The 26,849-nt window shown below is 39.2% G+C and overlaps 1 pseudogene; it reads left to right on the plus strand.

Moving 5' to 3' along the window:
• The first annotated feature begins 4,752 nt into the window (after window positions 1–4,752).
• The window catches only part of LOC139709467 (eukaryotic translation initiation factor 5B-like), a 31,012-nt pseudogene continuing 8,915 nt past the window's right edge, over window positions 4,753–26,849 (plus strand).

Raw genomic sequence — 26,849 nt, forward strand, 5'->3', positions numbered from 1 at the left:
GTAGAGATCAATGACAATAATTCTATACAGACAACTTGATTATACATAAGTATATAAAAATAATGAAGAAGAACAAAATGAATCGTATATTAACACTGACATGAGAAACTGTGCTTCAAATTTACGACAGTGCATTCGGATAGCTTTCATGCTTGGGGCTACCATATTGCATTGGGACGTTACCGTTCGTCTCTTGTTTGGTCATCCTCAGCAGCCAGCCGTATATCATCAGCAGACAACACTTGTCGTACAGCTGCTGTGGCTAACGTTACTCTGACTGAAGTAAATGTTTCGTGTTGCACATACTGCACATTATAATTTGCATGTGTGCACCTCACTTTTTTTTCACCTCCTAAACTCATGGCACAAATAAATACCAACGAAATACCAACAAAATACCAAGTGAAATGAACAATTTTAGTATCTGATGAAGATGTCAAACTTACCACGTTCTTGCCTGCATTCCTCCGGCGCCGAAATCACGAAATCATTGTTTAGCGATACCTGAAACACACCAATAGCGCACCGCATCTCACATCGCACTTAACCTCCCAAACGGGTTTGATCACTTTTTTATAGTTGTCTCTCCACAAAAGAGATGAAGGAATGAACGCCGCCTCCGTTTTAATTAAAAAAAAAAGCGGGGGAGGGAGAAATGGACACAGAATAAACAAACAAGTGTATAACCCACGGATTTGTGACGACAATAATGCGAGCTGTTTGTCCCGATGCCGTTGAGGTAGATGACGACTCTGGCGTTGCTTCCGACAAGTTTGAGAAGGCCACAATCCCGGTTGCGACTCTTCCCGAGCTCGATCGGGGTACAAGGGATCACACCACTGCATTCTGTCCGCCTTCACACATCGATGTCGTAACGATGCGACCTCGTAAACACACACACACACACACACACACACACACACACCACCACCACCACCACCACCACCACCACTACCACCATCACCACCACCACCACCAATAACAACAATAACAATAGAAAATTGCTAGAATATCATACATTCCGACAAATTCCTGAAAATGTTGTGTGAAAGCTAAATTTTATCGAAACAAGGTAAATTAACTTAATCGGACAAAAAAAAGAAACATTATGAGACCTGTATGTACACGACACAGCCTTTGATCAGGTCCTCTCCCCAAGGTATATAGCCCGTTTAGTGTAAGCATTGTTCTTCAAAAGGGCTCTGCCATTACCATGCTACCGTTACCAGGTGATTATAGCCATTATTATGCTTCTGGGTCGAGAGGGACATCACGGAATGGATGACAAAATCTAGTCAAAGGGAGCACCAGGCATCCGGTAGGACTCGAATTCGTGACCTCCATGTCGACTTCTAGAGTCGTAGCCACTACACCACAGCGCCTATACTCATCCCACCCATAAAAACCATCCAATCGCTCAACAAACAAACAAACAAACAAGCAAACAAACAAACAAACAAACAAACAAACAAACAAACAAATAAACATAAATTCAAACAAATATACGAACAAAATTACAAATATTGTCTATTTCTTTGTTTTCGTTACAACAGCACATCCCATGTTCAATATCAATTTTGTTTCATTTTGTTAATATCTTATTCATACAACACTTTAATCATCATAAATCCTTAGTCCACAGTTACTTCGTCGCCGTAATCGATGAAATTTGGAAATAAAACACCGGTCATTGTTGAAGACCACACCTAGATTGCCCGGCCCCTCCACACACATAATATAAAACGTGTCATGTACATGATATATTAATGCATATAATTATATATCATAATATATCATACAAAGACAAGAAGGTAGTTTTTCGTGAAACCTGTAAAGGAGGAGATTCTTCAAGAATTAAAAGGCCTACATCTAGAAATGCTATAAAAGAGTCTTCTTCCAAGAAATTGCTCCGATATGTTTGTTAAGTGTGGGCTGATGTTCAGAATCTTGTTTTGTTTGCCTTTTCAAAATAAATAAACAAATAAGTAATAACATTTTGTCAAAATATTGGCCAAGAATTGCTCACGTGACTTAAAATAATTCCACCACTTCATGTGTGACGTCAGAATTTTCCAAAATAGCGCTCCTCTGTGAAATCGTTTGACCTGGTCTCATGATTTTACGAACTTGCGATATTTTAGAATATCCTGACGTCACACTTCCTATGATAGCCTATAATAACTCATTTGATAAAAGCTACTAATAGGCAACCATTTTGTGTGGTACGATTTACACAGATAGCTCTTGTGACAGCTGGGAGGGGAGGGGTCGCTTTCTATACATTACGCCCGTCCCCCCCCCCCCCCTGGAAAAAAAAGGTCACGTCGATGTTTTCCTTGAAAATCATTGTATAAGCTGTTATTTTCGTGAGGGTCTAATTTTCGCGAATTTCGCGAATCATTGTTGAATCGCGACTTAAACAACACGCGAAATTGTCGCCATGCGCTGGGGTTTATCGTTTATAGGGCAGTTATACACTGCAAAAAGTCCGGTGTTAAATATGAAACACCGAGCTGGTGTTAAATTTCCGGTGCTCATTTATTGTGTTAGATTAACACCTCCGGGTGTCATTTAAAAAATATAAAATTGTTTTTGAATAGTTTCTTAGTCGCTATTCTTGTTGATTTTTGTGAACACAATTTATACACCATAGTAACACCAGTTGGTGTGGTCTCATATTGAAGCTGGACGGGTGTTATACCGTTGACATTAACACCAGCAATATCAATTCAACACCATGCCGCGTCATTGTTGAATTAACATCAGCGCAGTGTCAAAAATATCACCAGCTACAGTGTCAAATTAACACCACGAAGTGCCAGGTGAACACTTTTCAACACCATCACAACATACGTAGTATACTTTCTATACACCTGCGATGTGGGTGTGGTACTCTATTGACACTTGATCGCTGTTAGATTTAACACACATGGTGTTAAATCTAACACCGATGTTTTTGCAGCGCACATCCAAAATGATCCACCTGTCTAAGTGCTACTTCAGGGTCTTAAAATATAACATCTTAGCTCTATTTTGCAGAAAACCCCATTCAATTTGGTTAAGCGGTCACAGAGAAATGTAGATTGTTGTAAAGCGTGTCATGAGTCTGATTTTTCCAAGTTTAGTACTTCGATGATTTTGCGGGTGAACAATAGACAGAACTTGGACAAATGAGATTCCCGACATCCTCTACAAAATTCCTCATTTCTCTTTGACCACTGAAGCAAATCGAATGGGGTTTTCTGTAAGATGTGGGCAATGAGTTATTGCTTCATACCCTGAATTTGTATTTAGATTGTTGCAATATTTTTAAAGATATCATTGCATAGGACCCCGTTGTATTTTTTTTTGGGGGGGGACATATACACTTACATGATGCCCCTGGTGACGCCGTCATAACGTGAGCCCAATTTTACCCGGTGTGACGCCATCTAGGGATGATATTTTGACGTGCCCTTTACGCCATAAACCCTTTGCGTGCCACATTGATTAAAAAAGAGAGAGAAAAAAATGTGCACATTGGACTCATTGGCACAAAAATTTTTAAAGAAGAGATTTTTGAGGTTTTTGGACGCGGGTGGGTAGCACCAGGGAGGTGAGAGCTCACCTCCCTGGTAGCACATTAATTTGTTTGTCTGACAGCACCCCCCCCCCCCCCCCCCATGTATACTATAGCTGGCAGTGACTTGGTACAATCACGGTTTGGTGATTAAAGCACTAGTTTGGCCTTGAGAATTCTGTATTGTTATTTTTACTGGTTCTCACTTTACAGACAAGACTTGAATGCTTGGAAACGTTTTGGCTGATTTTCGGTGTGTCAATCAAAATGACTTTATAAATCACTCTTGATATTTTGCGCTAACACCAAGTGAAGTTCTCTAATTTTTCTTGTTTTTAATACTTTTTAGGCCTATATAGGCCTAGAGTATGAGCCAAATATTGATGATTTCAATGGAACTATGTCCTCACAGACTCATTGATTTCTGAATTACCTTCGATAACTTAACAGTGCTATTTTCTTTATGCAGGCTAGGGTTTGCGGACTCTTTGAGGCCATCAGAAAAATAGTAGACCTGTATAGATGCAGTTTCTTTGTGATGTTCCTCGAGCAAGAGACAAGAAAAATCATAACAGTGACACCATATGCAAGGAGTAAGTTTCCGTTTCATGTACATCCCAGTCCGCGTATAGTGAGGACTATACCTCTTAAGAATTTTATTGTATTTTTCTGTGAAGTAGGTCTATACATATGTAATAAGAATTGGAAATAAACAAACAAACGGAAAAAAATTCAGTGTCTTGTGAGTGCATTTTTATCACAGTTTTCGGAATTGGGTGTTGAGAAATCATTGCACAGATATTTCGCTCTTCCTGAAAATACTGCACATTTCGCAATGATACACAGCTATGCACATTACGAAATGTGAGTGCAATGCAAGCAAAAAATTGCGAAATAAATATACTACTAGGCCTACTTTGGCTTTACAGCACAGTACACGCGGTGTACGTTCGTTGTACTTGTGCAAGGTGAGTGCCGAGAATGCCCTGGCACTGCCGTATGGACGTCGTGTGACACGAACCACTCTATTTCCCATTCACGGCGGATTCACGGTGTGCATGATGCATGTTGTACGAGGAGGGAGCAAAGTGTACATGCATGCACGGGGCTGCTAGTGCCATGCATGCGTTCAAAATGCTTGCTGTGCGATGATATACTGTAGGCACTTCCACACAGTACGCTACTGGGCAAAAGCACACGATCCACGAATGAAGTTCAATCCGTGCCCGATGACCAGTTCTAACCACATCAGACAGCTGTTAACGCAATAGTACGGAAATGGGTAAATCGAAGAAAGGAAAGAGTAAACAGGACGCTCATTTGAATTCGTAAGTTTTTATTCAGCGCTTGCATTTAGACACCTCTATCATTATCTGCCTGGATAAAGAAGCCCCAAGTTCTTGTTTCCTCAGTCATTCATGCTTGCGTATGTTGCATCTGCATTAGTGGACATGTAGAAATGCTGTCTAACCATTAGGCCCTAGACTAGAGTTTCTATCTCTTCATTCGATTAACGTTAGAAGTACCCATGACATCCAGGTACCTAATCTAGGTCTATAGGCTACGTAAAGTTAATTTAATGCTTCAAATGCTCCACCATATTTCACCAGCTCTTGACCTTGTAATTCTTGACAAGTCACAAGACAAAGTGCAAAGTGGCACGTTGACACAAAAATGTATATAAATAGTCTATATAGGCCTATTTATAATAAATTAAGTTAAATTAGGCCTAAAGGAATACAGCTTCAGTTTTTATTAGCATTTACCATGACCATTAGGGCATACTTTCGTAAGAGTAGGCCTACTGGTAATTGTTTATGACTTCGAGATTTTCTTCCGGCCGAAGGGTAGGCCCTATACAACGTAGATCTACATGTAGTTAACAAACTCGCCCATTTGACACTTGGATTCATCTCATCATATGAACTTGTCTCACTGCCCATGGCCATGCTGGGTTGCTAAGAAAGACCCTTGGCTTTAAAATAGAAATGGACGCCATATCAAATTTTGGCTTATAAAAGTGTGAGAAAATATCTAAAGTTACACGAGTTCAGTGCAGTGGCGAGTATCAATACCACTATCACACTACTTGAACAGGTAATTTACACCTCACCTCTGACAAGTTTCATGGAGGTAGAGTTGAGAGTTGACTGAAAGATTGGTCTGTATCTGGTCGTCGGGCATGTATGTTCCGCAGAGACTGCGTCTGGCTTCACGGATCCTCTCCGGAGGAGGAGAACGATATAACGTCAAAAAAATGAAAGACTCCTCCGGACAGATGGATCTTTCTGTCTAAGTTGAGAGTAGACAGAAAGATCCGTCTGTCTGCCGGAGGACTCTTTTTACATTTTGCCATTAACGCTGTCCTCCGTAGACAGATGGAAGGTTTGCAGTACCCATTGCTGTGTGGATGTTCTTAACCACTGTCTCTATGGAAAATTGGGTGAGGTACCTCACCCTTCTCGATTGCGTCTAATTCACGGCCCTAGGTCGGCAAATTTAAGCTTGTATAGTGAAATTAGCTTTTTAAGAATACATTAAACTCACCAGATTAATGAATAATCCAAAATTTTAGTAGAATTTTCAACGTAAAACACAGCCTGTCGCGTCGTTACGTTCAAACTGCAGAAACACACACTATGAATCTATTAGCCAATCACATGCGAGGTAGTTTCTACGTGTTTGTTTTACTAAAACACGTACCTCGCATGTGATTGGCTTACAGATTCAAGATGGCGACTTACACCTTGCGAACGGCGATGTTGCGATATCGATAAAATGTCTGCGTTTTTACCGAGTTTATGTGAGTATTTCGATTGCACAATTGAGAAATTTATCCCAAATATTGCTGCATAATGTGTCATGTCATGTCAAACTTGTTTGAATGTAAAAAAGCTGTCTGAAATTTAGTTTATCGTAACGTTTGATCTGTGCGCGACTGCTCCACACAGGAGCCGCAATCATTGACTTCGGTCTGTATACGGAGGGGATCCGTGAAGCCAGACGCAGTCTCTGCGGAACATTCCCCGACGGACAGATACAGACCGATCTTTCGGTCAAAGTTGAGAGCTGCTCTGGCCCTGAATGATATATGTGACCCAGCATCACAAAACAAACAGAAAGTTACCAGACATGAATTTTTAGTTAAGACCATATTCTGAAAGAGCAGACTTTAAGCTTTAAAATGATGTATAACTCAAATCAAATGGACTCTCCTTACCTATCTAAATATTGGACAGAAAGCACAAACTCGGGAAAAGTGTGAACTGAGAAAAGAGGCTCTGAAGTAGAGTGTCTATTCAAGTGCTTAATCTTTACCTAACCACGCTGGCTGTGCGATGAATGGGACAAAAAAACAGGAAGTAATCCACCAGAGTAACAACAATGAAGGGATTATATGATTAAACTGATATTAAGCATGCCTCATTAACACATTCTGTCCAGAATCAATGCCAACTTTCAAGGCAGTAGCATTATCCTTTCAAAAGTTATTAGAGTTGAAAGTGAAGAGTGTGTACAAGGTTTTTCAGAAATGAAGAGGGGACTCTAAGGACACACCTAATGACACTATTCTACCGAAAATGTTCGAGATAAACTGCTAAAAAACACACTTTCCTGCCCGTTTTATGATCCCAAATTTTAGCAGAATGTAAAAGAAGACTTGCTCTTTCAGAAAATATGAAAAAGTCAAGATCGGCTAGGTTGACCCATTCACTTATTTTCAGTCCTCACGCAAAATCAGTGTGTGAGACTTTTTGTTCATTTTGTGATGCACGGTCACATATGTACATTTTTTTTAAATAAGTATTTTTAGATATTTTGTAAATCATACTGAGGATGTGTAGAACATCTACTTGTCAGATGAGTATGGATACATACGGTCAATCACACTGTCACAGACAACTGTATTAATTCTACAAATCCTGTGAAAACAAATTGATCTAGAGATATCTACACATCCATATACTGTATCCATATATAGAATATTTTCTGTCTTTATATTCTCATGGGAGGATTATACAAATACCCATGGTATTCTTTTGGATCAGTTCAGTTCCATGTACATCTGTAATAAACATATTGATGACACTGATTTTTACCATTTGTTTTATTGCATAACTTCACAGGTGTGGTATTCAACAATTTTCTTCTGTAACAAGAAGATGGTAGATAAAATCCTTTTTGAAAAGCAAAACAACAAAAGAAATCCCAATATTTAGTGCTGCAATATTGGGTATCTTGGAGGCACAAGCATGATCGCATCTTAACCCATTTTGGTGTGTTTATAAGTTTGTCAAGAAGAATGAAGGTTTGCTTTGGACCTTGCACACTGACACATTTTTTTTTCTTTTTATCGATTGCCATTTTGTGTAGAAATGAAGAGAATGGTGCATTGGAAGAGATGGCCGAGGAGCCAGGTGCTGAGATCTCAGGGCCAAAGAAGGTATGATCCACCAGTCTCACATCCCATGTAGCGTAAAGGGAAACACAACTTTGAATAGAATAGTCTTTAAGAGAGTGGTACACAGTAGAAGTTTAAAGGGATTGTATAGTTTTGGTTGAGACCTAACTCACACTTTTGCGTGAGATAATAAGAAACCACTTACGAAATGTAAAAGAGCATGTAATTCCAATAGAAATTCAAAGTTAATTTGATAAAAATTGGTTTTGAAATGGCAGTGATACCCAAAACAGAGAAAACCTAATAAAAGGTGGGACTAACGTACAATTGCTTTGTTTTACATGTACTTTGTTTTTGGATGTCTCAGCCATTCCAAAACTGATTGTTATCAAATAACCTTTGAATTCCCCTTAGAATGGTATGCTCTGTAGTTTTTCATTAGAGGTTTCTAGGTGTCTCGCAAAAGGATTAAAAGCCCAATTCTCATCTCCGCCAATACTATATCATCCCTTTAATAAAAATCTACTTTGAGAACTGTTACACTCTTATATTGTGCTATTGCCCATGTACATTGTAATAACAATTTGATGCAGATGTTACCATTTATCCCCCCAAATTGTATTATACAGTAGATTGTAGGCGATCTTCAGATGAAATTTGTGTTGCAGGCAGTTGATAACCTACATACATGTACAACTGTACATTGTAGTGTACGTGTAAGTTGTGTAATGAAAGGCTAGAAAAACAATCACTTCCTGTCTGGAGAAAAAAAAAAGATCCAAATGATGAGTAAAAATCAGATTCAATGTTAATATGTTTTAAAGATAATAAAAAGTTTTGGTACCTCAAAAGTGTCCTTGAATTTCCTTGCCTTAGTTTGTGTTTCAGGTTAAAGTACCTTTCATATAACTAACACTGTGAGACTTACTCGCCCCAAAGTGCTCTCATGTCTTAGTAATCATGCAATTAACTGCGACCAGCAGCCCCATACGCATAGCGACCAGCAGTCCCATACGCATAGCGTAATCGGGCTTCGCATTGTAGCATTCAGGATCATGACAGATTTAGTATCGCAGGGTAAATGTCAACTTCAAATCCCATAAATTCTTCAATTTGAAGACTTACCAATTAAGTTGAAGTATTGAAAACAGGCTTCGGGCAACGTTTGGTTCTGCCTATAGTCCCTTTCTGTTCGAATTGATGACTGAATGTGACTCGGTCGACAGGACCTTAGGAGAGCTACGTACAGTACACTGAATACTACAGCCAGTGCCTGCGAACACATCATATGCAGCCCGCACACAAATGTCAAATCCATGAACGGATAAGATGTTTGTGTGCGCATGCGCTGGCCATAGTATCCAGTGTATGTAGCTCTCCCAAGGTCCTCTCGACCGAGTCACATTCAGTCATCAATTCGAACAGAAAGGGACTATTGGCAGAACCAAACGTTGTTCGAAGCCTGTTTTCAATACTTCAACTTAATTGGTAAGTCTTCAAATCGAAGAAATTTTTGGATTTTAAGTTGACATTTACCCGCGATACTAAATCTGTCATGATCCTGAATGCTACAATGCGAAGCCCCATTACGCTCTGCGTATGGGGCTGCTGGTCGCAGTTAGCTATGCGTACAATGGGCTGCACGCTGCTGGTCGCAGTCAGTGGTTTCGTACAATATTTATCGACGCTGGTCAGCGTCGGCTCTGGTATGAAACCATTATTGCATGATTACTAAGACATGAGAGCACTTTGGGGCGAGTAATTCTCACAGACAACGTACTTTAACCCGAAACACAAACCAAGACAAGGAAATTCAGGGAAGCTTTTGAGGTACCAAAACTTTTTATTATCTTTAAAAAGTTGATGTTTTGTGAATCATTGCTCTGTTTTGCTTTTGAAATATAAAGTGAGCCATATGAATGTGTTCTCTATCACGGATGCTTCACTCTTGTGTCAAGATGAACATTTATAAATGAAACCACTCTTCAGCAAATGGGGCATCCCCTCCTGTCCAGGGCAATGATCGGATCCACTGCGCCTGTAATGTGATTGATTCTTAGTCATCAGTGAGTGTGTGGCTGCAAAGTCACACCCAGTGAATTTTGCCTGCATTGACATCTCAAATTCTGTGTACTGTAAAGAATGTTATTGAATCATACTCTTTTGTTGTTGTTTGTTTTGCCTTTTCCAGGGTAAAGAAAAGGGCAAAGGCAGGAAAAACAAGCTGTAAGTGAACATTTCATGATTCCTTAAACTGTATGCATGAAATGCAGATGCAGTGTAGCAATAATTTCTTGCACAGGACAGTGTACGTGTAGTTAACCCTGATGAGGAGTAGTTTTGGATGAAAACAGTGAACTGACACCAGTGCTTGAGGAAAACTACAGGTGAAAAAATTATGAGTGATTCAGCATTTTTGTGCAGAATTGAATTGTATGCAAGTGTGCAATCAGAGTACCTACTGAACTGGCAGAAAGAAATGAAACTTCATTTTAATGTTTGTGTTGTAAAGCTGTCAGCAATCATTTTTATGGTGATAATTTAGTTTTCTGTTCAAAGACTAAAGTTTACAATTTGAGCTGTTATTGAGTGTGCATTTTTGCATCTCATAGTGTAATAGTGTTTGAAAATACTTGTTTCAAAATTGCACACATAAGAAAAATAACTTTGAATGTACATGTAACAGAATAAGAACATATAAATGATTATTGAAGCTGTGTTGTTTTCATGTAGCCCCCTTCTCTTGTAGCTAACATTTCTATGTGCAAGAGATATCCATGTATTTATAGCTGCATACATTCTCTCAATAAACCCATGTACCCATTTGTTCCATCCTCATCCATATTTTTATGCCTGCAGTCATTCTTGCATATCTCAAGCAGTTTCTGCTCGTATCTGTTTTGTTTTGTTTGTTTGTTTGTTTTGTGGTTAAAGATCATAAGCCCCTTTTCTGACATTTTACAATTTTCTTTCCCAGGAATGAGGATGATCTGCTGGAGGATTTTGCTGCCCTTGAGCTGGAGTCTGCTGGAGGGCAGACTGCCCAGGAACCTCCTGCCCCAAGTGCAGAACCTGCTCAGCAGCCTGCTGGAAAGAAGAAGGTGGTAGAATCCTTACCAAGATAGAGACATGAATTGCTTTATTTGTAGTTATTATTGTCTAGTACTTTTCTCAGGATTCGCTCCGTCCCCAGCAATGCTGCTTTTTGGAGCGTTTGCACTCGATCAGGCACATTATTATTATTATTATTATTATTATTATTATTATTATTATTATTATTATTATTATTATTATATATTATTATTATTATTATTATTATTATTATTATTATTATTATTATTATTATTATTATTATTATTATTATTATTCACATAATCAATATTATAATTGTAATAATAATAATAATAACAATTATTATTATTATTGTTATTATTGTTATTATCATTGTTATTGTTATTGTTATTAATTGATTAGGTCATTTATTTGTTGGTCATTTAAAACCTCCAACTTCAGCATATCTGCTCTATTTGAAGTTGTTGCAGAAAATTTCTAGCAAAGTCTCATCTCACCTTGCAAAGAATTTGTGCAAAAAAGGCAGTTTATTTGACTGAGAGCCATAGTGAAGAGCAGGATTGATATGATTCGGAAAAGGTCTGCAACAAGGCAGACAAATGAATAAGGTGTGACTCTGAATTTTGGAGTATCATCATGTAGCAGAGTGTTCTGTGCAAAAATGCATGTCATACTCGATGATCGTACTTGTGATGCTTCTAGCTGAGCTCTCTGAATTGATTATGTTTGGAACACGAAAGGACCAACTTGTAGGATTTTTTTACCATCACATTGACATAATTACATCTGTATATCTAAGAGTATGTGCAGGAACATGACATCATTTATGGGTCATGAGCAGGATAACTGGGGATTGTTTTGTTGTTTACTGCTCTCTGTTGAAACCACCTTTTTCTTTTCTTTTTTTTTTTACTTGGCCTTATGCATATATGAAAGTAACCATCTAAGACTTCCTGTATGCCACTTGCTGTCTCAGAGGAACAAAACACTGTGTCCAAAAAATCTGTGATATGTTTATTGTTACCTTATTTATGATTTTCATCCCCTCACCTCTTTCCCTCCCCTTATACCCCCTTCTGTCCCCCTGTCTCTCCCTTTTCCTTCCCTCTTGTTGCTTGTCTTTACAGAAAGGTGGCAAGAAAGGAAGAAAAGACTTGTAAGTAAAGCAGCTTTCCGATTTTAAAGAAGATAATTTGACTTAAACCAGTGATAAGTTTGATGCTTAGGCCCAGACAACTTAAAAGAGTTTCTGTAAAGAATATGGTCAATCATGCACTTCATCTGCAGATTTGGCCCTCCAGTGGGAATGTTTGACTTTCATCTGTGCTCATGTGGAAAATGAACATATGTGTCATGTTTATCATCATTATCTTTTTGTACTGCCAAAATGATGGGTCTGCCAACAGGGTGATATGAAGCAGTTCTGCTATTTGTTTACTACAGTGATCAATGTTGGTGATGTCCTCTTTATAAAACGTGCATATCCAATATATAAAGGGAACTAATATCACCAACCATCCTTCAAAACTCATTAAGTGCTTTTATTCAAAGTTCACCAAATTTGTGTAATGCATAAAAGGCGCCTCCCCCTGTTCATGCACCCCAATGTTAGCCTACATTGTATCTTAGCATCTGTGTGAATAGGGCATTTTCATTACAATACCACATTTCATGTATTATGAACTAAATCTACAAAAGTAGCCTCCTGCAATGACATGTAGTGCCATGAAGATGTAATTAACTATTGAAGTGTGTACCCTATGTTTGGTAGTTCACGGTTCAAACTCTGCTGAGGTGCATTTGTACTTGTGTTGTTGAATGAGACACCATATCAACAATGCGTCTCTCTAGGCAGGAATTTGTGTAAATGAGTAGCATGTTTTAAACAGGACTTTGCTGTCTAACTTGGATGCTGGATAGGGAATGGGGTGATCATGCCATTGGTGCAGGGTTGACTCCATGGTATTATGTTTAGTTGATAGAGAACTATGATTCTTAGTGTTATTATTATATATGCTGTTGTGTATCTTATGATTATTATGGGAGTAGAAGTATAAGTAGTATCATCATCATCATTGTTATGATTGCTATTGTCATAGATAGTTGAGTAGTAGTAGTAGCAGTAGTAGTAGTAGTAGTAGTAGTAGTACACGTAGTAGTAGTAGTAGTACACATAGTAGTAGTAGTAGTAGTAGTAGTAGTAGTAGTAGTAGTAGTAGTAGTAGTAGTAGTAGTAGTTTTAGCAGTAATAAGTGAAACAAGAGTAGTTGTATCATGATCATCATAATCTTTATTAGAGTCTGGCCAACAAAACCAAGTGACAAGCAATTCCCCTATCCCAATTTTGTAACGTTCCTCCTTGTCTGTGCAGTGACGAAGATGAACTCCTGGCCGAGGTGGCTGCCATTGAGGCGGCTGGGAAAGACGGGGGCGGGGGCAAGGGCAAGAAGAAGGAGAAAGGCAACGAGGAGGGGGGCAAAGAGGCAGCCCCAGGGGAACCCCCCTCTGCCAAGGAGACGCCCAAGGCTGATCCAGAGCCAAAGCAGGACCAAACTGCCCAGAGTGATAAGAGCAAGAAGGTGGGATACATGTATGACCTGTTACCACAAAAAGCCTGATAGAGTTGCCGATCATTGATGCACTGCTTGCAGTGATTTCCTATTTCTGCAGATGCTCACTATAATACTGTATACGCCATATATTTAGCGAGTTTAAATTTTCGCGAATCGGGACTTCCCGACAATTTTGCGAGTGGTTGAATTTGTGATTGTGGAGTACTGAAGTGAACGGAGAAATGTATATGTGTACGTCACATTCACATCGGGATCAGAATCAATATTTTCGCGTGTCTTTAATTTCGCGAATAGCACCTGACTTGCGAAATTTGCAAAAATAAAAACCGCGAAATATTCGGCGTATACAGTGTACATGATTTAACATGCTTTCTATGAAAAAAAAAACAACAACACATAATTGTTTAAGTCCTACTGCAGACCCAGTAAGGTAAGAGTCAATAGACCAACACGATTTTGAGAAAAATTGGCTTTGAAGATTAAGTGTTGACAAGCATGCAGAAATACAGCATTTGTATGCAATAGTTTGATTTAGAATAAAAAAAGAAGTATCAACAGGAGTGTACAACTACCCCGTTCACTCAAACTGTTAAATGGCTCAATTATTTATTTTTTTTCATTCAAACTGCTTGAAATCATGAATAGTCCAATGGTAAAAGTAAACTTCAAAACAAATTCAGGACAAGGATGATATTGTTTGGCATCAGTATATGTCCTTTGGCATTTCTAGGGATACCAGATATGTGAGTTTTTGTTAAAAAAAGGAGGGGGAGGATGGCTAAAATTTTTCCTTATTTCCTCCTGTTTTCTGTATTCTGGAGCAACTGTTTCCCTTGTTGGAATTGCAGGATGCAGTAGATGATGAGGAGGCGGAGGATGCTGGGCCGACCATGAAGACGGCGGCACAGAAGAAGGCCGAGAAGAAGGAGCGAGAGCGGAAGAAGAAAGAAGCCCAGCGGGAGGAGGCGAAGAGGAAGAAGCAGAAGGAGCAGGCAAAGTCTGCCGAGAGCGGGGGAAAGGACCAGCAGGAGAAGGAGAAGGAAGAGAAGACAGAGAGTATGAAGGAGGATGTAACGGAGGCTGCAAAACCAGGTATGCTCAAATGAAGTGAGAATTTGATGGGTGCTACAAGTGGTAGATGCTTAGCCGATTCCGTGACATTTTCTCACCTGCGACAATTGCTCCTAGGAAATATCTGCACGCTAAGCCAAACATACTTTTCTACCCACAAACATAGCCCTCAACCTAATCCTAATCCTCACATCAAACCAACGTAAAACCCTAGTACACAACCCTAAACCTAACCTATGTCCTTGGAGAAAAGACTCTGTGGTTGTCGTAGGAGCAAATGTCATGTCACCGCTGCCATTTTTATCGACTATGGCTCAATACTTAAATACATCTTCTTGTTTTAGTGTGTAAAATGCATCCCCAAATTTTCACATTTTCTCAAGTACTTGAGTTGAAAAAAAGAGTGTGCCATAAACACAAGAAAATGAGGTGGGAGATTTGATTGTGTTACCCCATTGATTAAGTCAAGAAAGCAAAAGATGAGATGATGGGGCTAGCAAGAAATTTGAAAGCAGCTAAAAAAAAAAAAAAAAAAATGTTAGAGATCATCATATCTGGACTACCTCCAGTCTTGAATTTAAGTCAGTGACTGTTTTGAAATTCAACAGTTCTTTTGTTTCTCATTATGCATGGTACTCGGATGTTTAAATTGGTCTATTGTTTTGGAATATCTAATTCTTGCATGTGACACTGCATCTAAATTTCAAAGCCATTTTTTTCCTCTCTCTTTTCAAAACTGTGTTCATATGATTAGTAGCTTTCTTACAATATATATTTCTTCTGGAGTGTTTTGAAATCTGTTTGGAGATATTCTATTATTTATATGCAATTAAGATAGAAGAATGAGGATAACTGTTTGATTTTCAGACTTGTCAGTGCAGAAGGAATCATTTCCTCCTCCCTTTTCCCCCTGTAGAATGTGACAGTTGTCACAAATGTCTGCTTGGTGATTGTAACGGTCCAGGGCCGCGTTTTATCAAAAGATAAAATCAATTTTATATGGCCTTACTACACAGGCTGACATAGACTTACAGGTGAAATCAACTATATAATCAATTTTAACTCTTCATAAAACAGGGCCCAGAATTATCTGTTGGTCTGCTGACGTTGTTGCATAAAGCTCTGACAAAGGTGATTGATATACATTCTGAGATGTACGCACACGACGAAATCTATTGTTTTAAGTTGTTACCTTGGTTACATGTTCTACTCTCTTCCAGGAGAAGGTGGAGCTGGTGAGGAAGGGGAAGCTGAGGAAGAGACCGGAAAGAAGAAAAAGAAAGGCAAGAAGGGAGCGAAAGGAGAGGATGATGAAAAGAAGCGGAAACCAAACAAAGGTAGGAATGCGCCTCAAATGATCTTGTCGCTGGGATTCTGGGGAATTCTGAACCCTGTTGTCAATTTTTTACATCAGCATTCTGTAATCCATCTAAACATGACGTAGTTGTAAGTATTAACAAGCCCACTCAAGTGTAGCAATGTGCCTCAGTCCAACAGGAAGCCCATGGTGACACAATAGGTATTAAGGGGATAAAGTAATCCCTATTCTTTGACAATTAGTTTCCATACACCTTTCCCAATCTGCAAATGAAGCCCAGTCAGGATTGCTCTGCCTCTTTGTGTCTTCTTTTGAATATCCCTGTGATGCTCTTATGTTCAATCTGTTAACATGCTGTCAGAGTATTAACTATGATGTAAGTCCTTTTTGAAAGTTGACATGCTGATGTATTTCCTGTCATTTTTTTTCCCAGCTCTTCTTCATTTTCACATTTTATAAGCTCTTGAACAGTTATAAGTATCTGTATGGTTAATTGAGGCATAAAACGAAAAGTTTACCAGTGATAAACACCCTTAATAATCATAAAACTGATACATGGAATCAATGAAGTGAAATGTTGATATAATATGAATCAAGCTATCAGATTGCAGCACTCAAAGGGTATTGAAACATGCCCATGAAAGGATTATGCACCTGCCATAACCAAAGGAAGACATTAATAGCTGACTAGTACACTGTACAGTCAGTTGATCATCTAAACGAGAGACACTTTGTGTCAGACATATCATCCAAGAATTTATATATGGGGTGTGATTTTCTCTCGAAATTTTCTGGTTTAGGAATCCAGTACCCTATATACACTACCACAGTGCTTCCATGTTGAGGGCTTGCCAATCTCTTTTCTAAATTTACCAATGCACCGAGTGAAATATATGTAGAGCACTATTGACTCTAGTTTATTGCTATGATACACAACTTGCTAGAGGTTACACAGCCTAGAAAGCTCAGGCGTCCACACCTTGTACCATATATGCAAAATGTGACCAAAGATATTTCTTTCACCTGCAAATATAGCCATTGTGGCAAAAACAAACAAACAAACAAATAAACAAACAAACAAACAAACAAACAAACAAACAGACAAACAAACAAACTTGACACAACTTCGTGCACGTAGATTTCACTTGCCTGACATTGGGTTTTAGTGTCCCTGGGCAAGCAGGCAAGTGGGTTTGTGGCACCCTGGGATGTGTACGTGCACATCATGGGCATTTCATTAGGCATTTATCTGACAAATTGGTCAGACAAAGTTGGTCTCAGCCAATGAGATGCAAGGATATTGGTAGCTTATAACAGTTTGTCAGAAAAAACGTCCAACCAAAACGCTTCATGAAGTGCCCCCATGTTCTTTGTCTGGCTTGCTCCACCAGGCCAGCTGAAGGCTATGCAGGAGGCGCTGAAGAAGATGAAGGAGGAAGAGGAGAGATTGAAGGCTGAGGAGGAGGCTAAGCAGAAAGCTGCTGAGAAGGCCGAGGAGGAAAGGCTGGAGAAGCTTCGGAAGGAGCAGGAGAGGAAAGCCCAGGCTAAACTCAAGAAAAAGGTTTGTTTGCAAAATGGTGACCTCCCTCTTCTATGCAGTGGTCACTGCAGGCATCTCCCTTTCAAGAACCTCACTTCAGAATTATAACTTTTATCAGGCTTCAGAATCAAACCTATCATTTATTGAAACTAATCCTTGGCAAAAATGCCTTGCACAAAAAAGCCTTTGATTAACCTGGTTCACTGCAGTATTCCAAACTGGTGACACTGAGGTGAATTGATCAAGCAAGAAATGGTCGGTGGTTTTTGAAAGGTGACAGTGAAGTAAGCAACCAACTCCTTCAACTGCCCAGCTCTTGTTTAGCTCATTTGAGTCAAAGGTCACAAAATGTCCTTGTTTGATCCATCAGATGCCTTTTTTCTCTTGTTTCCCCTCTTTTTTCTGGGGGGGGGGGGGGGGGAGGGAGGATCAGTGACGAAATCATGTTTATTTTCACAATTCTACTAAGTCTAGATCGAGAGGTTATAAAGCCATTCTCATTTTGTAAGTCATTACCGTCAAGAGTTCATGAATAAAAGAGGGTAATCCCAGGGGGCCACATTTGTCATTAGCGAACATGTGCATGACAAAACAGCAAACCTTTGCAGTAAGTCGTTCCCCTGTTGCCCAATCTCTGCACACAGGAAAGAGTTGAGAGGATGAAGCAGGAAGGCACGTACCTGACCAAAGCCCAGAAAGAAGCCAAGGCACGGAAAGAGGCCATGCTGAACGCTCTGCGGGAACAGGGTGTGGAGGTCCCCATGAAGGAAGCGACCAGCGAAGAGAGCAAACCAAAGAGGGTCGTGTACGGGAAGAGGGAAAGGAAAAACAAGAACAGGACCCAGTCAGTCGGTAAGACATATTTAAAGACCCCATAGTTAAAGAAATTGTTCATTGGTGATAAATTGATACCTGTTGGCTAAATTTCAATATCTTTTACAAAACACCGTCAACTACCTATGTTATAAAACTGAGGTATGAGTCAGCAAAAAGAGACCTAAAGTGTACACTTCATTTGGAGTGGATTCACAATCATATTGACGATATTCAATCTTGCGAATCATGCAGTGCATGCAAGACGAAAGTGTGACCGGTTTCTGATGACTTAGGAAAGTTTCTGAATTTTACAGTTTGGATACCCGTGCATCATGCTACTATGTCTTTAGCATATCCCATAGAAGAATTGGCAGAGGATTTAGAAAGGGAAAAAATGACATAGCATCATTAACTTGAAAAGTTCTTCATTTTTTCTTCATTTCATTACACCACAGATTTTTTTGTGCTGTTGTTGCATATCATTCTGTACATGAGGAGAAATTATCAAATTTTAACCTATGATGGCATACAATTGCTTGCATTGCGTGCTATTTACCTTAGTGGCTCAGTGTTTATCATTGTTGAACCCAGCTGACTGAACTGACTAATGATGATTACATTGATAGAGAAACACTCCCCCAAATGTGGCCTTGGTATTATAAGATGTCCAAAATGATTTTTTTCTAACATTGCAAAATAAAGTCACCATGGCATGTCAAAGGAAAGGCGACTGCATTTATTATAATGCTTGTGCTGACTTTGTCTTTTCACTCTCCTGAACATTTGACATTTTTAAGATACGAGGTTTTGTCGCTGCATTAGCGATATATCCTGGAGACTGCTTACGTGCAGGACCATGGAGCTTAGATTTCTTAGAACTGGAAATGCTATTTAACATTGCCCTTGACCTCCTAATGTGGATACAGAGGCTACTGAAGCTGCGGAGGAGAGTGCTGTGAACAGTGAAGTAGCAGAGACGGCGAGTGAAACGGTCTCCATGGAAGCCGAGACCACGGAGACCAAAGAAGACGATGTCAAGAACGCAGTGGACGCCGAGGAGGATGTCGCAGACAACTGGGATGACATGTCGGACGAGGAGGAAGATGACCAGGGCGAAAATGGTGAGATTCGTGAAGGGTGTAACAAAAAAAAAAAAATACAGTCAAATCTTCCCTCAGTTTGTTTCAAAGTTTGTGCTGTTGTATTACAGTGGCTGATGACTTGGATCACCGTCAGTTTAATGTAAAACCATAAATTTTCACGTGCATGAAACTTTCACGAGGAGCCAGGATTTATGAAAGGAAAATAAATGCCAAAGATTTTGTCTACACAATGCATTGAATGCCAGTGGCAATTTGGGAAAGTTTCAGTCATGCCACGGATGTTTCTAGTTTGACAGTACTCACCTGTTCGACACAGTGGTTTAAGAGGATTACTCAAAATGATACCGAATGCTTTTAATTAGTGTATGTTTTTCCTTTGATTTAAAGAATTGCGAGATCAAAGCTGATTTTCTAAATTCTGTAGTTGATTTAAACGTGTGTGTGTCATAGTGCTGTGCATTTTGTGAGGCAAAATTGCAAGACCAGAAACCTCAAAGGCCATAATTGTGTATACCCTAATATCTTCAGAAAATTCAGTGACCATACGTATGCTCTCTGTGCAATCAACCAGAGCCTAGATTGGCAGCATTTTGTTTTGTTTTTTCTCGCTCAGTTATTTTTTATTTATTCCGTACACATTTTTATGTACTGAAATGCACATACTGAAACAATGTTCTTAAATAATGAAATGATGTACTGAATTTTATATGATGTATTCACTGCTTCGTTTGATTGATAAAACTAAAAAGGCCTGTCAGCTTTAAAAGTCTTATACATGTATTTCTACAGTTGTTTATTTAGAAAGTGTTTGGGTAAGACAAGGCTTTAGAAATAAAGATATGGTGTGAAAGAGAACTCTGCTGCAGTTGTTTTCATGGTCAAAAACTCTTTGATGCGAAACTACTTATTTTGATATTTATCTTATGCCTTGTGGCCATGCTACTATTTTGCAGCAGTAACAGCAAAAACAGAAGGGAGCGCGGATGATGGAGATGAAGATGATGATGATGAGGAGGAGGATGAAGAGGAAGAGAGTGAAGAGGGAGGAGCTGTCGAGGACAAAATGCCCAAAGCTCAGATTACCATCAAAACGCAGGAGAGTAAGGAGGATGAGGATGAGGAAGATGATGATGAGGATGATGATGACGAAGATGAGGAATCAGATAGTGATGAGTTTTCCAGTGATGAGGAACTGACAAAGGAGGAGAAAACCAGGCAGAGGGTGTTGCAGAGGATACAGGTGAGACCAACACTCTGCTGTAGAAGGCCAAACTCTACTCCATATGGTATACAAGTGTAAAAACGAAAACGGCGCTGTTTAAAGGGGGGGGGGGGGGGGGGGGGGACCTCCGGATGATTTCCAGACTTTTACATTTGAACAACTTTAAATTAGTTAAACTGAGTACAGAGTTTCAGAATTTATAATGATTGGGATGAGGAATGAGAATGAGAATGTTTTCAAAATTTATAACAAATTGCAATGAACAAGGATGATGATATTACAGCCTCACCATAAGAATGCAATGAGTTAGGGCTCAAGGAAGCAGAACAAAAGAAGAAGGCATGCATAGATTCTTCATAGGTGAACTGGTTGAGCTAGCAGTATTGTAATGGAATTACACTGCAACATTTCTGAAATATGTGAGGCTCTGATGTCATCAACACTGTTCAGTGTAGTTTGTTTAAGAATGAAGTTTATTAGTTTCTCTGCCCAAGGACCAAAATAAATTCCACAAATCTATACATGGAGCTGTCGATTTATGTACTGCATGATGTGAAATTATGAAAATCGTCTGGAATGCCCCTTTAATTTCCATAACAATGTGTCGTCAACTCAGTGCCTTTACACATTACGAGCTCTACTTGATCCAACATTATAAATGTTGAGCACTATGTCTACCTCCAAACCAACATAGTTTTGTAGATTTTCTCAGCAGTTTTTACATGTTGATGACCTCTGAAAATGCATAATTAAAAGTTGTAAGCTCTGAAAATGCATAGTTTCTGTTGTGAACTGACAATGTTTTAGTCATGATAAAAAGGGAAAAAAAGTAGATGGATTACCACATATGCACTGTGGCAGTGCATGCTGCACAGTAATTCTGAGTTGCCAAAAGTGCAGACATAAACAACTGAAAGGGTGACCTCTTAAAATATAAATATGCATTCCCAGTATGCCAACTTTTGCCTCGTTATCTTGTGCCATTGACAGAAACGCAAGGAACAGGCTGAAGCCAAGAAGTCCACGGATCACCTGAGGTCACCAGTTGTCTGTGTCTTGGGTCACGTTGACACAGGAAAGACCAAGATTCTTGATAAGGTATGTCTAGGTAGACTTTGGAACCTCGCAGATCTGAAATCTGATCTGAAATCTGAACCATTCATTGCTGTCAGGAAATATGTTTTGCAGTACTACTCGAAATACCCACCGGCCAGAGGCAATTTGCTGCCATGCTCCTCCCGCTGGCTGGAATGCCCCTTTACAAAAGCAAACCGTTCATGGCCACATTACGTGTTATTTTATTACTCATTTTTGGCCCTTTGAATGGATTTGTGCCCCCTAAAAAAAAATGGGCCTTGACCCAAATTTGATGACATATGAGAGAAGTGGTTTTGTATTCTTTTCTTCCCATTTATTTGTGCTGGTCTGTATGTACAATAAGTAATTTCCATGTTTTTGCAGTTTAATTTTTCAAACTAATCACACACACACAAAAGAAATTACTACCAGAAATAAGCCCATACTATTTCCAATCGTCGTCCAAACAAACTCATAATATAATGCATACTGCATCTTGGTTTCCATCCTTACTTTACTCTCCAGACATGTTGATATACGGTCATCAGTACTAGCTTCTTAGCAGGAGAGTCTGACAAGAATGTTTTATCTTATTGCCTGGAAAGAAACACATTTGTAGAATTCTATAATATGCCATTCTGCCACTTAGTGCTTTACAAAAATAAGCTAGGATTGATTTTGTGTACCTCTGTTTTGTAGAGTCTTTTAAAGACACGTTGCTAGCTTTGTTGTACACCAGTCCATCCCATCTGTCCATGTTGAAGGACTGATGTCTGACCATTCATCTTTGATTTTTAATGATGAAAAAGAGATTTTTATACTCAAACATGTTGCTGGGGTTGATGACAACACTCCCCAACAAGATTTGAAGAGAAGGAGTTGAAAATCATAATGATCCAATTTGAAACTCGTAGAATTCTCTGGAGCATGCAGATGGTGAAAAAGTGTTTGGGGTCATTTTATTATGCCTCCGCAACGAAGTGGCCGGAGGCATTATGTTTTCGGGTCGTCGTCCGTCCGTCCGTCCGTCCGTCCCGTTTTGTTTTTGTCGATATCTCAAGAACCGTGTGGTGGTTTTACATCAAACTTGGTATGAGGGTATATCCTTTGGGGGGATAATACTTTGTGTGGATTTTAGGGTCACAGGGTCAAAGGTCAAAGGTCACAGGTTATTTTGTGAAAAAAAAAATTTGAAATTTCATGTTTTTCTCCATATCTCGCAAATGGTTCAAGGTATCTTCATGGAACTTAGTATATATGCTTTTTACCGATGGGCAGTGATTATCTAGGGAAGTTGGGGGTCATGGGTCAAAGGTCAGGGGGTCAAAGGTCGCGGTCAACTCCTCAAAATATCACTACTTTCCTTAAAATGCAATATGCCTGAAGGTTTTTTTAAAAAAAAACTTGATGTAATGGCATGTATTACCCAATATATATTTTTGGGGAAGTTTCTTGCCTAAAGGTCAAAGGTCAAAAGGTAAAAGGTCAAGTGAAAGTGCTAAATTGCACTTTTTCTTCCACATCTCGAAAGTAACTCAAGGTATCATCATGAAACTTACATATTTATGCATGTTCAACCTAACAGTGATTCTCTTTGGAACTGTGAGGTCAAAGGTCAAAGACCAGGTTTAGATAATGCTATTTTCCCATTTGATACTGAAATTATACTTTTTCTCAATACCTTGAAAATTACTCAATGCATAAACTTATAAAAGGGTCAAAAGTCAAGTAAAAATCATCAATTCCCCAAATACCTTGCACTCTTACATTTTAATCATTCATCCAATTGAACCTAGTTCTAGGAAAGTGAACATTCAGCACATTTGTGTCAAACCTGTCATTTTAATATTTTGCCAATTGTGTGAAACTGTCATCACACATTGTCAAGACATTGTACTATAGACCTATTAGGAGAACCATGCATTATGGCGGAGGCATATCAGTAGCCGTAGCGATATATCTAGTTTATTATGGGATTAAGATTTAGTTTAGCAAGATTACTTATTTGTTGAATGTGAGATAAAATGCATGAAATGAAATGTGTAATGAAACATTTAATACACATATTTCATCAGCCCCCTCTTTTTTTTTCTTTTTTTAAACCAAAATGGGGAGTTACATTGATGTTACTTAATGACAATTTTGGCAGTTTATGGTTACAAAGTTAGAATGATGAACACCAGTGATAAATGTAAAGCCAGGTACGTAATCAGGAGAGGTTTCTGGGGGTCGTGACTAGACATTGGCTCTCAATGTCAATGTGCCTAATAAAAGCCACGAGCGGGACATTTTTTGTACAGTGCACTCCCGTTACAACGAACCAGGTTATAACGAAATTTCGTTATAACGAAGTAAATCTTCTGGTCCCAAAATTATTGCCATTAAAGTCTATGGTACAAAATTCGCTTATAACGAACACGGTTAATAGCGAAATTTCTGTTATAACGAAGTCTTTTCCGAGCGCCACAGACAAAGAAAAAAAAAAGAAATGTTCTCCGTTATAACAAAATGGCGAATTGCTTTCGAAAGTACGTAGTGGAACAAGCATTTTATAGCGTCTCTGCATGGGTGAAACGCTTGACACCACTGTGTGTTCGCTCCCTTGTGTCACGCATAGTTTCTGAGGGGAACTTGCGTTTGCTATTGTAATACAGTTATCCCATCACATTTCACATAGCTTTCCAGTGTATGATGAGTGTTCCGCAAACAGAATATGATATATATACGTGGTTTCCTTGTTTTTGTTATATATTGTATTTGTTCGGTTATAACGAAAGAAAACTGCCGGTCCCGAGCATTTCGTTTATAACGGGAGTACACTGTACTACAACATCATGTTTCGCCCCGACACAGATCCGACACAGCAACGTCCAGGATGGTGAGGCTGGAGGTATCACTCAACAGATTGGTGCTACCATGGTCCCTCGGCCGGCCATCAAGGACCAAACCAAGATGTGCAGAGAGGTGAGGACAGCACACAAAAAATTGAGGGACGTCAAGTTCTGTGTTTGTGCAAATGTCAGTGCTATTTTGAACACACTACCACGGGGCAGCCATTCCAAACCTGAGATCAGTCGGTGTTAGCAGCTTAACCTCAAAACTTGTGGTGCCCCTCTTTAATCAAGCATATGACTTACAAATGCTGGGGGCATATAAGTGTACAATGCAAAAGAATGCACTATGATATCTTGTGTGTAGTACACACAAGCTGTTTCATTAGAGAATTGAAAAGGCAAAATGTAGGACTTTGTTCTACTAGCATATTTCATGCACAGTGCGTTTATCTTTAGATAGTTGATATTTGTTCATTATTATTGATTACTTTTGGAATCAAGTGGGAATGTGCTGGGTATAAAATGGAAACTCACCTATATTGGATGGAAGACATTAAAGTTTATCGTACTTGTACAGAATATTCTGTGTTTTATTTGCCTAGACAAATCCCATGTATAACTGGCACCATAAACTATTGCATTGTGCATGTGTGTAACAAGAGTTGCTGAAAAGGTAGCCATATGGCTCTATTAATAATATGAAATATTTGTGGATTGTGTTGCGACAGTTTGCCAAAGAGGAGCTGAAAATCCCCGGTCTTCTGATCATCGATACCCCGGGTCACGAATCCTTCAGCAACCTGAGGTCAAGGGGCTCATCACTGTGCGACATTGCCATCTTAGTTGTCGACATCATGCACGGTCTGGAGCCGCAGACCATAGAATCCATCAACTTATTGAAGCAAACGGAAGACACCTTTTGTGGTCGCCCTTAACAAGGTGGGACTTATTGTCACGGAAGGAGAAAATGAACATCAGAACCCTATGAATTTCATAGTGATTATAGTGTATATCCATTTTGTGCTATACCAGTTGAGCATGAAAGATTTTGAGAGTTATTGCATAGTATTACTCGACTTCATCAAGAAACCCCATTTCAGTTAATCATGGTGTCTCCATTTAGGTGATGATGGGTAAGCACATATTCATGAAATCAAGAAGTTATTTCTGTCTGTGCCACCTTTTGCTGAGACTCCAACCCTAAGCTCCTAAACAGGAAATCTCTTCTGCCTGGACCCCCTCGCAAGCAAGACTCTTATCGTGCAATGCACACCATGATTATTACTGTATGTGCATGTAGCGCACATTATGAGAGCAAAGAGTGACATTCCTTGTGGCCGATTGCGAGGTTGTAGCTGCTCTGTTGTGCTATCTTAGCCTGATTTTTAACACATACAGCAAAACTGAAGTTGTGGGAGAAAGCTTAACTTAAAGCAGGAGAAGTGGGAGACACATAGCCAAAGCAAGAGAAATCAAACTCAAACATGAGAGCATTACAGATTGTAAGAAAATGGCTTAAAAGCGGGAGAGTTGGAGTCTGTGCTTTTTTTCTCCACCTTATGCATAAGATAGTTTCTGAAAACGCTGTTAAAAGAGATGACCAGATGTCAGAAATGCTTTTATCAATCTGAATAAGACGGTTCACTAAAACTTATGAATAATCTTGATAGCTCAATTTGCATCTGCACCTCTTTGTCCTTTGTGTGTTTCTTGAAACATGTAGAAACGTAAATGGTAAGTGCAGTTTGATTTATACTTTTGTAATTTCATTCTCTCAACTTGTAAATGGTGATTACAAGCTACTGGTGTTGCCTGCTTACGGATGGCATTGTTGGTGATTTTTTTTTTTTTTTGACTTCTTGTTTACACATTCTCCTGTTGTGGACCATCACAGATCGATAGGTTATTTGAGTGGAAGCCGAGTCCACAAACAGACGTTGTCAACACCATCAAGAAGCAGAAGCGGCACACGAAGGACGAATTTGAAGAGAGGACGCGAAACATCATCACAGAGTTTGCGGAACAGGTCAGTGTTGAAGTGGCATGCACTCTTCCACAGAAGTGGGTTAAGTTTTCGTCATTCTTTCTAACTAATTCAATGTTTCCATAGTAAGCAAGCACTGTCTTTTCACTGCACCTTGTACCATTTCCCTTCTTATTTTTAATTAATCATCTCACTGTGGTATGTATAGAAAACTCTAATGTGATGTGATTCTACACATACTGGATATCCTTTGACCTATGTCTGGGAAATTCCATTGT

Source organism: Diadema antillarum, unplaced genomic scaffold (assembly GCF_040938485.1).
Source record: "Diadema antillarum isolate AM-2024a unplaced genomic scaffold, OU_Dant_1.0 seq00001437_RagTag, whole genome shotgun sequence".
Taxonomy (NCBI): domain Eukaryota; kingdom Metazoa; phylum Echinodermata; class Echinoidea; order Diadematoida; family Diadematidae; genus Diadema; species Diadema antillarum.